Source organism: Lichenostomus cassidix, chromosome 12 (assembly GCF_008360975.1).
Source record: "Lichenostomus cassidix isolate B80296 chromosome 12, HeHo_3.0, whole genome shotgun sequence".
In the NCBI taxonomy this organism is placed as follows: Eukaryota; Metazoa; Chordata; class Aves; order Passeriformes; family Meliphagidae; genus Lichenostomus; species Lichenostomus cassidix.
In genome coordinates, this window is record NC_139493.1 from 1,648,192 (window position 1) to 1,663,986 (window position 15,795).

The 15,795-nt window shown below is 46.8% G+C and overlaps 1 long non-coding RNA gene across 2 annotated transcripts in view; it reads left to right on the forward strand.

Moving 5' to 3' along the window:
* The window catches only part of LOC146431522 (uncharacterized), a 91,570-nt gene that overhangs the window by 67,650 nt on the left and 8,125 nt on the right, over positions 1-15,795 (forward strand). Inside the window, exons 6-7 of one of the 2 annotated variants that reach the window (XR_014854672.1) lie at positions 7,174-7,312; positions 11,909-12,013. This is a non-coding gene — a long non-coding RNA (uncharacterized LOC146431522). Of the gene's footprint in view, positions 1-7,173; positions 7,313-9,481; positions 9,595-11,908; positions 12,014-15,795 lie in introns of those variants that run through there. The other variant, XR_014854673.1, reaches the window with a different exon arrangement.

Below are 15,795 nucleotides of genomic sequence, written 5' to 3' on the forward strand. Positions count from 1 at the left end.
GGACTGTTTTTGCCTTAGCACTGTCAGATCACCTGGGCTTGTGCTTTTCTATTGTTTTATCTGAGCTTGGGGTCTGCAGGGATTAATTGTGCTGGGGGAGAGGCCAAGGAGTGCCTTTGGAGAGGTGATTGATTACTCACCAGCAGAGCTGCAGAGAGCTTTGAAAGACAGAAAAGTGGGCTGGCTGCTCTTTGCCAGTGGAAAACCCACAAAATCAGGTCTCTGTGTCTTGGACCTTGAAATTTCCTTTTGGTTTCACCAAAAGAGGACAAATCTCACTCCTGGTTTCACAAGAACCCAGCAGTTGCCATCACATTAAATGTCACACAGACAATGACAAACCCCTTCTTTTCCCCTGGTTTTACCTGTGGCTCCCCTCTGCCTGGACATTTTGCGTGTGTGTGTTTGGGATTCACTGGTTCAAACTGATGTCTTGTCTAGGTTCAGGTCATTCAGAACATCAGCCCTGTTTTGATATTTGGGTTGCTTTCGGTTTCTCTCCAGGTGTCACTAATATCTAGAAAATCTGCAGCCATAGGATATCCAGAGGTACAGGCAAATGTCTCTGTGAGTGCATTTAGGGCAGGAATTAGGAATAAACAGGATTCCCACCTGTTCAGCATTCAACTTCATCCTTCCTAACTACCATTTCCATTTGCACTCTGGTTGTGACATATAAATCAATGTCCCCCAAATGAAATTGCTTTGTCTAATAATCCTTTGTGCCAGGGTTATCAATAGTTCATTAGTCTTACTTTGCATCTGTCAATAAAAGGTGCAATTGAGAAAGAGAGAGCCCAAGGAATGGAGTGAGCACATTCTCCCTGCAAGGTCTCTTCCACTCTGCCCACCCTCTGTCTTCACTTGATTTCAGGCTCAAGGGTGTCGTTGCACACCCAAGTTGATTCACTTGAAACACCTCGGAAGCTTTCACAGCTTTTCATTTATTCCTGAAGAGCCCCAGAGGGCTCTTGATTCTCTGAGCAATCCTCACAGCGTGAAAAGCCATGACTGACAACCTCCACAGCAGCACCACTAATGATTTTAGCTCTCCTATTTAATCTGTGCCTTGGGTTCTGCCCCTCCTGCCAAGGCCATTGTCCCTTCCTGGCCAGGGTGACATCAGAGCCTTTGCTGGCTAGCCAGGGCCCTGCCTGGGCCAGCCAGGTGCTCCTCACTCATCACCCTGCTTTATGGAGCTTGACAGGAGACATTGGATGTCATCCCAGCAAGGTGGCACAGCTTCAGGCCATGAGATTTTACTCCCAGAATCTTGCCAAGCTCATCTGAGCAGCGTGTTGTGTTCTGGTGCCTCTCTGTGTGTCACTGAGCTCTCCACAATGTGCCAGGGTCGCTCCAGGTGCCACCCTGGGTCAAAGTTGACCAAAAACATCTCAGACCCTTGGTAGTTTCAGTTTTTTATTAATTAGTCAGAACTCTGCATAGACTGACAAGGTCAACAAGCAAATTGTGTCATTCATTAGGTACCAAATAATTAGTGATGCCTCCTGGGATGCCTCTTGATTTCTTTCATCCCCATTTTTACCTTGTTACAGCAGGTTTTTCTAATGACCAGCACACAAAGCTTTCACAATTCATCAAACCTGTGGATGTGGAGCAAAACAATCTGCATCACCAAGGCTTGGAAGGTCTGTGCAGTGTGGATAACAGGGCTGGCTGGCTCCAAATGGGATTTCTGCTCATGGAGGGATTTTCCATGGATACCTGGAGGCTGGGCAGGTTGTGTCCATCATCCTTCAGCTGAGGAAGCTCCATGGCTGGGTTGGGAGTCGAGTCAGCACATCCAGGAGAAGCAGAGAGTTTATTTAGCTCCAGAAAGTGACCTCAAGGGATATGTGGAGTTAGTTTGGAAAAAACCCCAGCGATATGAGCTAAACCCCTCTGGCCTTCTGGTGCTCCAGAAACAAGTTCTTGAACTCACACAGGCCACGTTAAGTAGAGCCAGGGAAAAGTTTTGACTGAGAAACTATTTTGTCAGCATATTGTTCCCATGAATGTTTCATGAAGCTTTTGATTCCTTCAGATTTTCCTGTTCGAAGAACATTGATCATGGTTTTGGGTAACTCTGCTGCAAGAAAATTCTTCTTCCAATTTATTTTGTGGCCTTTTCCTTTTTGCCAAAGGATAAAGAAGAGAAGATTGAAAAGTTATAATGTCTACAGAATAACAAAAATACATTCCCGGACCTTTTGTTTTACTACTGCTGAAAATGACAATGAATTTAAAAAATTTCATATTGAAAACAGGAAGTTATTTTGAAATTCCTCACAAGGTATATTTACCCTTTTTTAAAAGTCAGTTTTCTTCGCAACGTAGAAAAGTGATCTGGTAAAAAAAAAAAAAAAGTTGAAATAAAAGATTTGTGTATAAAAACCAGAGCAATTTTAAACTGCTTCTCGTGCGACAGAGTTTTGGATCAATATTTCATCACAGGAAGTCTGGCTTTGCCGGCGTGGGGAAGCTGCTCTGCTCAAGTGTCACTCTTGCCTGGTTTTCTCTGCTGATAAAAGTTAGCAGGCAGAATGAAAGGAGACAAACGCTCAGAGCTCTGCAGCAAAACACGGCGAGAATGAAAGGCTTGTGGTTCTTTTTGAAAGGATGTCTCTTCCCTCCTGGCTGCCCCATCACGCCTCCCCCACCACTGATGCTCCAGCAGCTCCCAGCACTGGGATGCTTCCCTTGGGCAAACATTCCCTGTGATCAGCTCCTCCTGCTTTGCCAGCTGCAGGGTGGCAGGGAGGGCAGTGCCACGGGCAGGTGACTCTCTGGGCTGGTGATGAACGCTGAAAAATCTGTATTCATGAGAATTGAGATGGGAAAGTTCTAATCTTTCCTCTGCTCCAGGCCAAATGCAGATGTGATTCTGAAAGATTATTCAGTGAGTCAGCCTAAAGTGAGCTTTCCTCAAGTATCTTGGATTTTTTTGAATCAAACCTCTCCAGAGCTGTGGCTGAAATGGTTTCTGGGGCTGCTGTGAGCTCGGCTGATGGCAATGCAGCAACAGGCAGGGCAAAGCCATGGGAAAACGGGACAGTGAGAAGGTCAGAGGATATTTGGCACATTTATCACTGTCTGCTCCTTGCCAGGCTCTTCCAAAAGCTGCCTGTAGCTCTGACTGTCACACTGTGTGTGGAGACAGATCCAAGGGATGACTCAGGGCCCATCTGTGTTGCCAACTAGCTTCACTGGGTGCTTTGCTCCCTCTCGCTGCCTGTCCGTGCTGGCTGCTGCTTGGAGTGAGCCAGCTCCTTCCTCCACCCAGCAGGGAATTCTGCAGGGCTGCTGTCACAGATGCAGGGTGTGTTCCCCTCCTCATCCTGCTGTCTCACAGCTCAGCGCTGGGAAACATCCCTGCTATCATCTCAGCTGTCTTGGGGCTTCCCTGCCGTCACCACCCTGCTGCAGGATTGCCTCGAGGTGTTCAGAGCTGGTCCTGACCTGTGGCCTCCAATCCTGATGGCCAAAGAGGGAGGAACTGGTCAGGGTGGGGCTGGTGAGGGTCCAGCAGAGAGGTTTGTCTGCCCATGTGGCTTTTTTCAAGGGCGTGGAGTGACAGGACAAAGGGGAATGGATATTGGGAAGGAATTGTTCCCTGTGAGGATGGGAGGCCCTGGCTCAGGGTGTCCAGAGAATCCCTGGCAGTGTCCAAGGCCAGGCTGGACAGGGCTTGGAGCAGCCTGGGACAGTGGAACGTGTCCCACCAGGGCAGGGGTGGCACTGGGTGGGATTTAATGTGCCTTCCAACCCAAACCATTCTGGGATTGCAGAGCCCATTGTGAGCAGTTGCCACTTTAGTTCTGAGTTGCACAGTTTTAGTAGCAGTTAAAAATTTTCAGCACCCACTGAAGATAACTTTGGATGGGAACACACAGCTATATTACTTTTTTTTGCTAGTTTTATCAACAAATATAGCCTTTCCTAACAGCCTTTCTACCCTCTTGCCTCATGATTTATTTTTGAAAGTGCTAAAAATAGGCAATGCTCTGGATTGGGTCAGTTCCCCAGGGAAATAAGTGCATGCCACTTATATATTAGAGGTTAAATTCTGCCAGCCATATACTCACTGAGGAGAGCATTAGGGGAGGTGCAAGGCAGGGAAGAACGTGATACTGTGGACAAATGCAATTTAACAAATTACACCAATTGCATTTTTAGAAACCTTATTATAGGGTCAATTGCTTTTGTCAAGTCACCAGTAATTAATTTTATAGGTGTTAAAGAGAGTAAACTCTAAACTCTCTGCTCTGACTGGGACTTTGACATTAAAACAGAAACCCTTTGTGTGCTGGGCTTGCAGAGATGCTCTCAGTGCTGTGCTGAAGGAGAGGAGATGTTTCCTTTGAGCCAGGTGGGGAAGGGGCAGGGCTGGGCTGGCCAAGCACAGCACAAGCTCCTCTTCCCCACCAGAGTGCCCCTGGCTGGTGTGCCACCCTCGTCTGTGTGGCTGTCACCCTCGGCAGGCTGTGGAGAGGGAGAGGCACGGTGTGAGGGGTGCAGGGAACTGCAGGGTTGTTGTTCCCAGCGACGCTGACAGCTTGTCGTGCAGCACGAGCCACTGGGTGCTGCTTCAGCTCTGCCATCTGCCGTGGTTGTCCTCTTCCCTGCCTACTCACCGTGCTGGAATTGTGGTTTTCTCCATCCTGCTGAGCTCCCTGCACGGCTGATCCCCTGGTGCCACTGCCAGGAGGCTGCTGAGGAGCTGTGAGCTGCCCTTACAGGTGGGTGTAAGTGCTGACCTCCCCCAGGTCACCCACCCACTCCTCACTCACAAATCTCTCCTGTTCTAACCAAGAAACCCAGCAAAGCGAGATTTAAAGGAAGTGTCATCTGTCTCATGTGCTGGTGAGACAAAAATCCCTCTTCTGCCTGGCTGTGGGAATTAGACTCAAAAATTCAAGCAGATTTTCCTCCTGCTCACACGTGTAACGTAATTTACTCCTCTTCCATAAAGAAAAATGTTCAGATAAAAGTGAAAAAACCTTCAACCCACTTTGACCTAGTTTGGGGGTTGGTTAGATGACTTCTTCCAACCCAACCCATTCGATGACCCTGCAGAAGGTCGAAAGGAAAGCCTGACAGGTTGAATATTTTGAAAGATGCTGTTCCTACTTCGGTTTAACGATCCAGCAAAGGAGAAAACAGCGTGACTGGAGCCAAGGAGAGGAGTGGGGAGAGTGAGTAACGAGCAGGAATCAGCAGCAGAGCAGCAGCCTGTGCTGCACCTGTGCAGACAGCCTGGGGCCAGCGAGGGCCATGGCACAGGGATGGCACAGGGATGGCACAGGGATGGCATGGGGAGCACCATATGCACGGCAGGGCTGAGAGCAGCATTTCCCACTGCCCTGCAGATGGGGAAGCAGCCCTGCCCTTGAGGAAGGTCAGAGAGAGGGATTGCTGAGGGTGGGCAGCTCCAGAGTGCAGGGTTTTACTCAAAGCACAGTGGGGATGAGGCACTGAGGGTGTTCCTGGGGATGTGATGTGCAGCCATGGGAATTTCTGTGTAGGGGAAATGGGGATTGATAGGGTTGCATGAAGGTTACAGGAAAAACAACCCAGCAAATGAACCACTTGGGATGCAAATTTTGGATAGCTCCTGTTTTCCTTTGTTCCCTTTAGGTAGTTTTTGAAGGAATTATTTAAAGCAGGGATGTAGTTGAATGACAAATCAAAATAGCCTCTCTTACTGCTGTTAGGATGTTTACAATCTATGTAATGCTAGATTTTTCTACTAAATGTATTTTCTTCCTAATTTTGAGTTTCCCTGACTGGCTGGGTCTGTTCCACTTGGCATAAAATAGAAGAAGATGCATTGTGTGATGGATTTAACAAACCAGGCTGTTGAATCCGTCCTGTGGGATGCAGGGTGAGGGTAAATCAGAGAATGCAGGGTGAGGTTAAATCAGGGATGCAGGGTGAGGTTAAATCAGGGATGCAGGGTGAGGTTAAATCAGGGATGCAGGGTGAGGTTAAATCAGGGATGCAGGGTGAGGTTAAACCAGGGATGCAGGGTGAGGTCTCCCTCCACGTCAAGCTGCCAGGTAGGACATGAGGGCTCAGCTGGAAAAACTCCATCAAAATCCCAAAGCCTAAAAACCCATTTAGTGGCGACTGCAAGATATTTTGCATAAACTCCCTTTTCTTCCTACCTAAATGTGGACACATCCAGATCAATCACCGAGCTCGAAAATCTTCCAGGCTCTTTTGTGAACATCCTGCTTTGTTATTCCTTTCATTTGTCTCGCACGGAACAAGCCAGCACCGAGAAAATAACTTATTGTGGAGGATCAGAAAGACCTTTCTTCCCTTGCTTTTCAAACAGCAGTACACAGAAATTGAATGTTGTCTGTACACAGAGTTGCTGTTTTCCATATATAACCAAGGTGTCACGCAGCTCATTATTTCAGGGAAAAAAAAAAAAATCAGTGTCAACAACCGAGGCTTGTGGCTGTCATTGGGTTTGTTAAAAGCAAAAAAACGTTTGATCTTTTGAAGAAAGAAAAGAAATCAGCTCCTGGATTTTAGATTTTTTTTTTTTCTGCACTTGGTCTTCTCGAAAAGCATCAAAAAGTGAAAAATCTGAGGTGACATCCTCCGTTCTAGTGTCCCCTAATAGCCAGTCACTCCACCAATTTTTCTAAGTTTATCTTTAATCTACTGTTCCCAAACTAATTAGGGCCCGAATGTCTTTGGACTGATTTTCATTTTGTCTTGAGTTATTGTGACATCTTTACTACGAATTCTTTCCCAGTCTAATTAAATTCCTGCAGCATAAATGTCATTATTGATATCATCACCTGGGGCAGCCTGACTTTGCCTCAGTCTCCTGGTGACTGTGCCTTGTGGATTGACTCCCTTCCTTCCTGCTCAATATTTGGAAAGTTTGGCTTGAGGTAAGAGCATTTCAAGGCTTAGCACAGGCAGTGAATCCATTAATATCCAGGAATTCAAATTGATGGGGTTTTATTAGAAAAATCCAATAGTTGTGCTATTATATTAGTTTCCTGAAGAATATTTCAAAACTCATTTAAAAGTTTGTTTTTTTTTTTTTTAACCTCAGAAACGGTTTCTAGGTGTGAAGAATTCTAATAATGCGAGGATTAGAAATAATCCCCATTTATAGGGCAAATTTTACCAATCCAATCATTGATGCAGGTGGAAGGGAGAGTCACTCAAAAATGTGTCTGGGACAGCAAAGGACTGCCAAAAATGAGTTTTCCTGTCTTCAACCCAAGAGGATCCTGCAGACAGGAATCCATCCCAGGAATGGTGGGAGATCAACACAGAACAGGAGGTGAGTCCTTCTTTCCTTAGCAGGAAAATAGAAAAAATAATTACCATTAAAAAAAATTGAAAATGTTATGATGTATCTGTTAATTATCCCTTATCCTGATAACTTTTTGTTAATCATGACTTCAATAATGAGCTTTTTAGCTCTATACCCACCAGTCAGTAATACAGAGATTTTTCTGAAGGGTGCAGGTGAATTACTTGTTGTGGGAGGTGTATCAGGAGTAAATCAACAAATTGATTCCTGGCCTAAAAAATTGATGAATTTATTAAGGTGAAGTTCTGATCTTTGATCTCTCAAGGTTTTGATGAGCATTAATGCAGCTCCAGACATCCAGAACAATCTATTAAATTAATAGGCAGCGAGAGTTGGAGATTGATTGCCATAATCACAGCAGGAAAGCTGAATTTTGGGTTGCAGACCCAGAGAACTGGGCCAGACTGGCACAACTGCAGAGAACTGTGTACAAAAACTGCACTTCAATCCTGACGAGCTAAAAAGGAGAACAAAAAACTATTCAAGAAGGGGGAGCCCCTTATAATTTTGATTTAAATCAAATAGTCCTCAATTGCTCACAACCCCCCAGGAGTTTAGGCCTGAGTAAATACAGGAAGGCTCTGAACTTTGTGGTGAATTTTGAGCACAACCTCCATCAGCTCCTTGGGAAGCCCCAGGAGCATCATGGGCTGTGCTGGAATTATAGAAGTGGTGAAGGCTCTGCAAGCTTCAAATCCAAGGGGTGCTGCTGCTGGGAAATGCTTTTCCCACCCTGAATCCTCTGAGGGAAATCCCTACCAATCATGCCATGCCATGCCATCCCATGCCATGCCATGCCATCCCATCCCATCCCATCGCATCCCATCCCATTATCCCATCCTATCCCATCCCATCCCATCCCATCCCATCCCATCCCATCCCATCCCATTATCCCATCCATCCCAGAGATGCTCAGGGCTTGGCTGGGTGGTGTTTTTGGAGCACCCCTTGAGTGATGCCCAGGAACTTCCAAAGGCTCCTTCCATTGCCAAGTTAATGCCTTGAAGAAAGTGCACTTCAATAATTAAATTTCTCTGGTGCAAGTGCTACATTCCATGTTTCTTCTCTCGTGCTCTTGCTGACATTTGGGCCATTTGGACCACTCCCACAGCTTCCTCAGTGCTCCCTGAATTCTGAGGTTTCTCCCTTGGTGCTGCTCCTTCTGTCACCTCGAGAGCCAAAGGCTGAGCTGTGCTCTGAGCTGCCAGGGCAGGCAGGCAGGCCCAGCACACCCCCTCAGCCCAGAAATCCTCTGCTCTGCTCTGGAACACGGTGCAGGGGCTTAGCTGCTGAATCAAATCTAAATGAGAAATGTTGATACTTAATGAAATATAAGTTTGAGGATTTCACAAAAGAAATCTGCTGTCGCTGCTTTAATTTATTAGGGGAGACTTATGTGCAGATGGTATATACAGAGTTATTTCCTGACTGTACTCCAGAGTGAGTTGATTTGTGGTTTAATGACTTTTATCAAAATGAAATAAGCGTTTGATCTTTGGATTTGATCTGGCTATATCTGCAGCTGCTACACCACTACAGCAATTACTTCCAAACTGGGCTTTTTGCCCAGGCAAATGGAGTTCGTCCTTGTTTCATGTCTCATTGACTGTCCTGATAATACACACAGTGCTACTGTAGGTTTTTTCTTCCTCTAAATTTGATAGGTGTGAAAGCAAGAGAGTAATTCCCTTTTTGTTTTAGTATCAGTGTTGTTTTATTGCAATCCATTCGCCACTCTGGTTAATTTTATCTCGAAGCTGCTCCTAACTAAAATTCAATACGAGAATGTGTAATTTTCTTCACATAATCCTGCTATGCCCCTCTGTAGAGAAACAAGAAATTCATTTATGAATTCTAAATCTCAGACCCCTTGTGGTAATCTTCACATCTGTCCATGTGCTTTAGGGATGAGTTGGTAGTGATATGTTGTTCACCCACGCTGGACTAAATCTACTCCTAATGGATTTCAGTGGAAGGCAATGGAGTCATAATTGGAATCAATTTACCCCATGTATCCATCTCTGAAATAGTGGGGATTGTTTTTGCTGTTGACTAATTAATTCCTGTCAGATTGAAGCTGTTAAGGTTGGCAGCTCTTTTTCCAGAACTATACTTCATTCTTCACTTGCTGTTCAGGACAAGATTTGTCCAGGTTCAGCCTCAAAAACTCCTGATGGGAGATGGTTGTCAAGATGAGGAGTTCTTAGGGCTCAGTGCTGCCAGCTGTGTATTTGTGAGCAGAGAGCAGGAGGCAGGAGCTGCTGAGGCAGGGAGCTGCAGGAGCTGCAGGAGCTGCAGGAGCTACAGCCTTGCATTCCCTGCATCAGGCCCTGCTGGATGAAGATGTTCTGCAAGCAGCCTTGGTTTGGAGCCAGCAGCTCTGCAATCTGCAGATTCACCCTGGCAAGGAGAAGCAGTCAGGAGGAATTATCAAACAACTGAAAGATCTTTGTTCTCCCCCTTTTCCCAGTCACTTCAGGATAAAGCGCTTCGTGCTTTGTGTGGCTGGAAGGTAGATTTGAAATTGTCTCTTTTTTGGCTGGATATTTCTTAGAGATAAGCAATAAAAGTGGCAATAACTGGGAAGTGAGTGGTGAATGAGTTGCCTGGAGATCTGCAGTGCCACCAGAAGCTCTGAGAGAAGGCAGCTCACCCTCAGAGCTCGGGAAGCTTTTCCTGTGCCAGGGCTGCTGCTGCATCTTTAGCAAATCAAACTACTTGCATGCCACTTGCTCCTTAATCCAGGAAAATTAAACCACCAGCCATGGCTGCATTGTCCAGCCATCTGCTGTCCCAGGTGCTCCCACGGCTGATCAGAGATGGAGGATGTGACCTAGAATCTGCTGCAGAGCTGGGATCATTCCCAGCACAGTCCCAGCCTTCAATCTTCTGCATGGCATCAGATAAAGTAAACATCAAGATTTGATGTGAGAGCATATGTCCATTGCATAATTCATTAGAGTTCTTCTCCACAACTATTTTTAGGTATTTTTCAATCAGAAGTAGAGGGTGAGGATTGTTCAGGAAGAGAAAAAGATAAGGAAATAATGGGGAGGGGGGGATAAGAAATGTGTCTAGGTATTTCTGAGGCTGAGATGTGACCATTCAGCTGTGTGTGTTTGGGTTTTAGATAATTATTTCTGCCCTGGACAATTCCACAGTCCCTCACGACAGCCTGGCTGTGGGATGGTGTAAATCCAACAGCAGAGCAGGAAACCTGCTGCTTCTTTACTCAGCACTGCTGCTAAACCCCCTGCCAGGCCAGACAGCACCTCACCCCCATTTCAGACTGCATCCCTCCATCGCCTTGAATGTGGTTATTCCTGATTTCCAAACACAAGATGAGTTCAGAACAATTTCCTCTCTTCTTTTCAAAGCACCCCCTGAGCGTTGGTGTGACACAGGGAGCAGTCAGTGGTTTCCCTGCTCAGGTTGTGCAAAAAGCCTCAAAACTGCAAATCATCCCAGCTCTCCCAGCTTCTCCTGCCGTGCCAGCAGGCTGGGAGCTGCACTCAGGGTGTGAGGACACCTGGGATGTTCTGGGCTCTCAAACCAAAGCAGCACCAGTGCTCTTTGCTGAGCCTCGTTTCACCCAAAAAGCACATTTGCTGTAAGAACGTGAGGGAAAAAATCCTGACAAAACCCCCAAACCCCACACTGTACAGCGTGAGTCACTGCCAGGAAATGGAAGGAGGAGTTATTTTGAGGCTTTTGCATTTTCCTCATTGCTAGGAGACAATTCCTGAGCTCGCAGAGCTCTCCAGGCTCCCACAGCTGCCTCGGTGTGCAGCAGTGTTGAGGGTGATCCACGGAGCACCTTTGGGTGACACAAGGAGAAGGGAACTGCTTTATTTTCATTTTTCAGCTCATTTTCATTTTCCAGTCCTTCTGAGACAAATGCAGAGTACAGTGAGGCAGCTGCAGGTGCCATCGTGCTGAAATGTCACCTCAGGCTGGCCTTGGGCTCTCAGCTTTCAGGACAGGCAGGGCTTGTTCTCTGCAAAGAGTGGGGTGATGATGGAGTTACACCATGTTTGGGCCACATTTGTAGCACTAGGGAAGGTGCAAAAAAAAAAAAAAGGATAGTATTACCAGCCCCAGAGGCAAGTTTTGGGTTGTCCCTGGTGGTCAGTCCTGCATACATCCCATCCCATCCCATCCTATTCCATCCCATCCCATCCCATCCCATCCCATCCCATCCCATCCCATCCCATCCCATCCCATCCCATCCCATCCCATCCTATCCCAGTGCCTGATCCCACCAAGGGCAGTGCTCAGGGAGCACAGGAACAGCACCAGAGCCACACCTGGGGCTTCAGGGCATTCAGTTCTCATTTTGGAGGAAAAATTATTCCCTAGACCCCAGTTTTCATGAGGCACCTGAAGAAGGAGCTGATTGAGGCTGGGGTTGTAAATGGACAGATCTCCTGGGGTTGGATCATGGGTGGGCAGAGCCTGGAAAAAATCAAAGCTGTCATGAGAATATGGAAATTTATCATCCAGAAGAGAGTTACTGAGACAAGTGTGGAATATCTCTCACTGTATTTTTCACACTAATGCCAGATGGCCAGGAATGGGATCCCCCACGTTCTCCTCCCAGTCTGAGAAGACAAGAAAATAAACAAGGAAAATGTCTGTGCTGATGGCATCTGTTGGCTCCCTCAGAAGGTGAGTCACTGCTTTCGATTGCTGAAATAATTAGGATTTCTTTCTAATTGGATTCCTATGTTAACCCTTCCTGCCCCACAGATCCCAATCATTCTTTTAGCTCCTGGCAGGAGGTTGGAACTGGGTGATCTTCAAGGTCCCTCCCAGCCCAAACCATTCTCTGATTCCATGAAAAATGAGACTTGGCAGAAATTCCAGTTTGTGGCATTTTACACCAGTTGTGCTGTGGGTTGGAACTCCATCCCTCTGCTCTCCCATCAGCTACAGGACCATCCTGGGGGTGAGCAAAACTCAGTTCCCCTCCAGCTACAGGACAGGAAGGCAAGGAATTACAGGAGCAGAAACACAAGATGGAAATATGTCGGAATACTGGATTTTGGGGTGCTGTGCAGCAGGTTTTATTTTGGAGGTGCTTGACACACACCATCCATGCTCCCCTGACCCCATGGTTCCTGCCATAGCATGTTCTGTGCACACACATTGATTTTCAAACCCTTACATGCCACATTTCCTACCTGCCTGCTGCACCAAAGCCGTTTTCTTCCTCAGCAAATGAAGGAAAGATCTGGGGAAGTATAAATGTGTTCCTTAACAGCCTTGTTTGTGACAAAATTGCCAAGTAAATCTTCACACGCCGGCGGGCTGCGAGTATTCAAGTCACATTTGGGCAGCAGAGCCCACTGCACGCAGCTTTCATTACAATATTGCTCTCAAGCACAGCCTGTCTCTCATGTTGTTTCTGGACATTGTTTAAAGGACTGATGAAAGGGCTGAGAACTTTTCCAACTTTCCTTTTCTTGGGTCTCTCCAGCTCAGTCTTTCATCACAGAGTCAATAACTGGTGGAGAAGGACTCTTCTGAGCTGCAGTGGGAGCGAGGAGGAGAAGGGGAAATTAATGATATCACCAAATTGAAACCCTTTCAAGTTCCCTGTAATTGCAGAGGGCACAGGGAGCTCATTCAGTTTGAATTCTCTGATCTCTTGCTGTCCCCAAGGGCTCGATGTGTCTCTCCTCCCACTCCTCACGCGGTTTTCCCTGGGTCTGTGCCTGGCTCCTTGCTCAGAGCTCCTGAGCTGGGCAGATTCCTTCCCATGGGATCTGGGCTGGCACAGAAGCCACTGGGGTGGTCACAGTGTCCTTGGGCACACACAGGGCTGGTTCTGCTCCCTCAGGGACCTTTTGGTGCCTCACCTGCCCAGCTGGGAGCTGGGGATCACAGAATCCCAAATGGTTTGGGTTGGAATAATCTCAAATCCCATCTAGTGTCACCCTGCCATGGCAGGGACACCTTCCACTGTCCCAGGCTGCTCCAAGCCCTGTCCAGCCTGGCCTTGGACACTGCCAGGGATCCAGGGGCAGCACAGCTTCCCTGGGCAGGTGAGTCTCATATAGCCAAACAGCCCAAAGTTAAAAGAGAAGACAATAAAACCCCCATGGTTGTCCAAAAATTGCTGATTTCCACCAAGGAGTTCCACTGAAGGCACCAAGTGTTCCCTGGCTGTCTTTGTCTCGTGGGAAGCATCAGTGCAAAGGGCTGAAAACTGCTCAAAGAGCCATTCCCACCGTGGAAAAGCCTGAGGATTATCATCACAACAGGTCCCTGGGCAGAAACATGAAGCATAAAGCTTTAAATTCAAGTCACACCGATAAGAATAACAAATAAAGGGACCAAATTCCCTTAAAAAATGGGATTACAGAGGCCGTGGGGAAGACATATTTTAAAGGAAGTTAAAGAGAAGTTAATCTGCTTTTATGTAATTTGTTTTCCTATTCTTCCCGAACTGCCATGCTCTGGAGACAGCTGCTTTCAAGGTTTACAGCCGTGCATATGGCTGGGAGGGCTGGAATTGGCAGCCCTCGGCCTGACAGAATAATGGCTCACAGGAAAAATGGCTGGGTAGATAATTTACAGATGATACGACCACATCAAACCCAGTGAAACACAACCCGTTCCTTTTTACAGCCTCCAGATTGCTGCTGGTTGTGCTCTGTCCCCCAGCCCTTCCCTCCCTTCCTGCTGCTCCCACGGGACAGAATCCCATGGAGATCCACACTCCTGGAGATGGATCCACATCTGGACACAGCTGGGAGCCAAAGCACCTCCAGGGCTGCACATCAGAGCGTGCTGGGTGCCCACAGTCTGTCCCACATTGCTCCTTCCTCTCCCTGGAAGATTTCCTGGGGGATTTCCTGGGGTCTGGGCAGCCCAGCAGGGCTCAGACATAGAATCACAGAATCACAGAATCACCAGGTTGGAAGAGACCTTCAAGACCATCGAGTCCAACCTGTGTCCCAACACCTCAGCTAAACTAAACCATGGCCCTGAGTGCCACATCCAATCGCTTTTTAAACACCTCCAGGGATGGTGATTCCACCACCTCCCCGGGTAGACCATTCCAATATTTTATCACTCTTTCTGTAAAAAACTTTTTCCTAATACCCAACCTACATTTTCCTTTGCGCAATTGAAAACTGTGTCCTCTTGTTCTGCCAGTTGTTGCCTGTTGACATCCTTCTCTCCAAGCTGTCCTTGCTCTGGAAAGAGCCAAACAGCCCTTGGTTTCCAAATTTCCCAGTTGTCTGGGTTTGAACACAAACTGCCTAAGGTGAAGCGAGCAAAAAGCAGCCATAAAACAGAGCTTGGGAGCACCAACAGTATTTAACCTTCAGCAGATATTCCTGTCTACCCTCCAGGAAAATGGTCTGGGAAAGTTGCCTTTCGAAAAATGAGTGCTTTCCTGAATGCACTGTGATTTTAAGGCTGGGCAGAACTGCTTCTTTGTGCTTTTTCTCCCTCAGTGTTTCTCGGGGGGAGGAAATGGCAGTAAAAAGGGTGAGAAAATGGGAGCCATGGAATACAGACATGGAATTGGGAAAAATGGGCTTTTTCTAAAAACTGGAAATACTTCACCTCGAGTTAGTGGCTTTCTATACAAATCTCCCTTTATTGTGAACATACCAGTTGCTATTTTCTCTTTGGAAAAAAAAGCCCAACAGGGTTTTGTTAAGCCTTCTGTTCTTCCCCCAGAAAACAGAGATGTGGCAAACCCCAAGGATGCTGAGGCAGTTCATGGTGTGGCACACAGGGATGGCTCTGTTCATTCCTGGGATTACAGAGAGGCTTCCTTGAAAGTGCTGCTGTTGGCAGGCTGCTCTGCCTCAACAGGAGCACATCTCAGATTTTCAGTCACTCTCTCCTGGTATGATTTTTGTTGTACAAGGCTGGGATGAATATTCAGAAGTGTGGAAACAGTGTTGTTGCAGTGAGGCACCTGCAGCCCCTCGGCTGGGTGAGGAGTGCAGGGAGGCAGTGCCCAGATGTGGGCAGCTGTGTGGGCATGGAAATATGGGAATATTCCATATTTAATATGGATATTGTATATTGGATATTGGATATTGGATATTGGATATTGGATATTGGATACTGGAGCCATGGATCACTGGGGACAGGTTATTTCTGTGCAGATAAGGGCAGTGCTGGGTGTAGATTTGAGAGAAGTTTTGCATCACTCTGACTTCAGTGGGAAGAAACTCTTTTATAGCAGAGACTGAAAATTCGGGTGCAAAAAGGAATAGATGATGTCCCTGGAGCTTGGTGTCCATTCCCTGTGCCACTGATGAGTAGGGCCATGGTTTGAGTTCCACTTCCTCTCTGTCTGATCTGTTTAAACCACTGGGAACAAGGATTAGTGTTTGCTTTGAGATTTTAATATTCAAGGATAGATTAAGACAACAGCAGCCTGATGTTAGATGACCATTAAATACCAAATGCTATCAAAA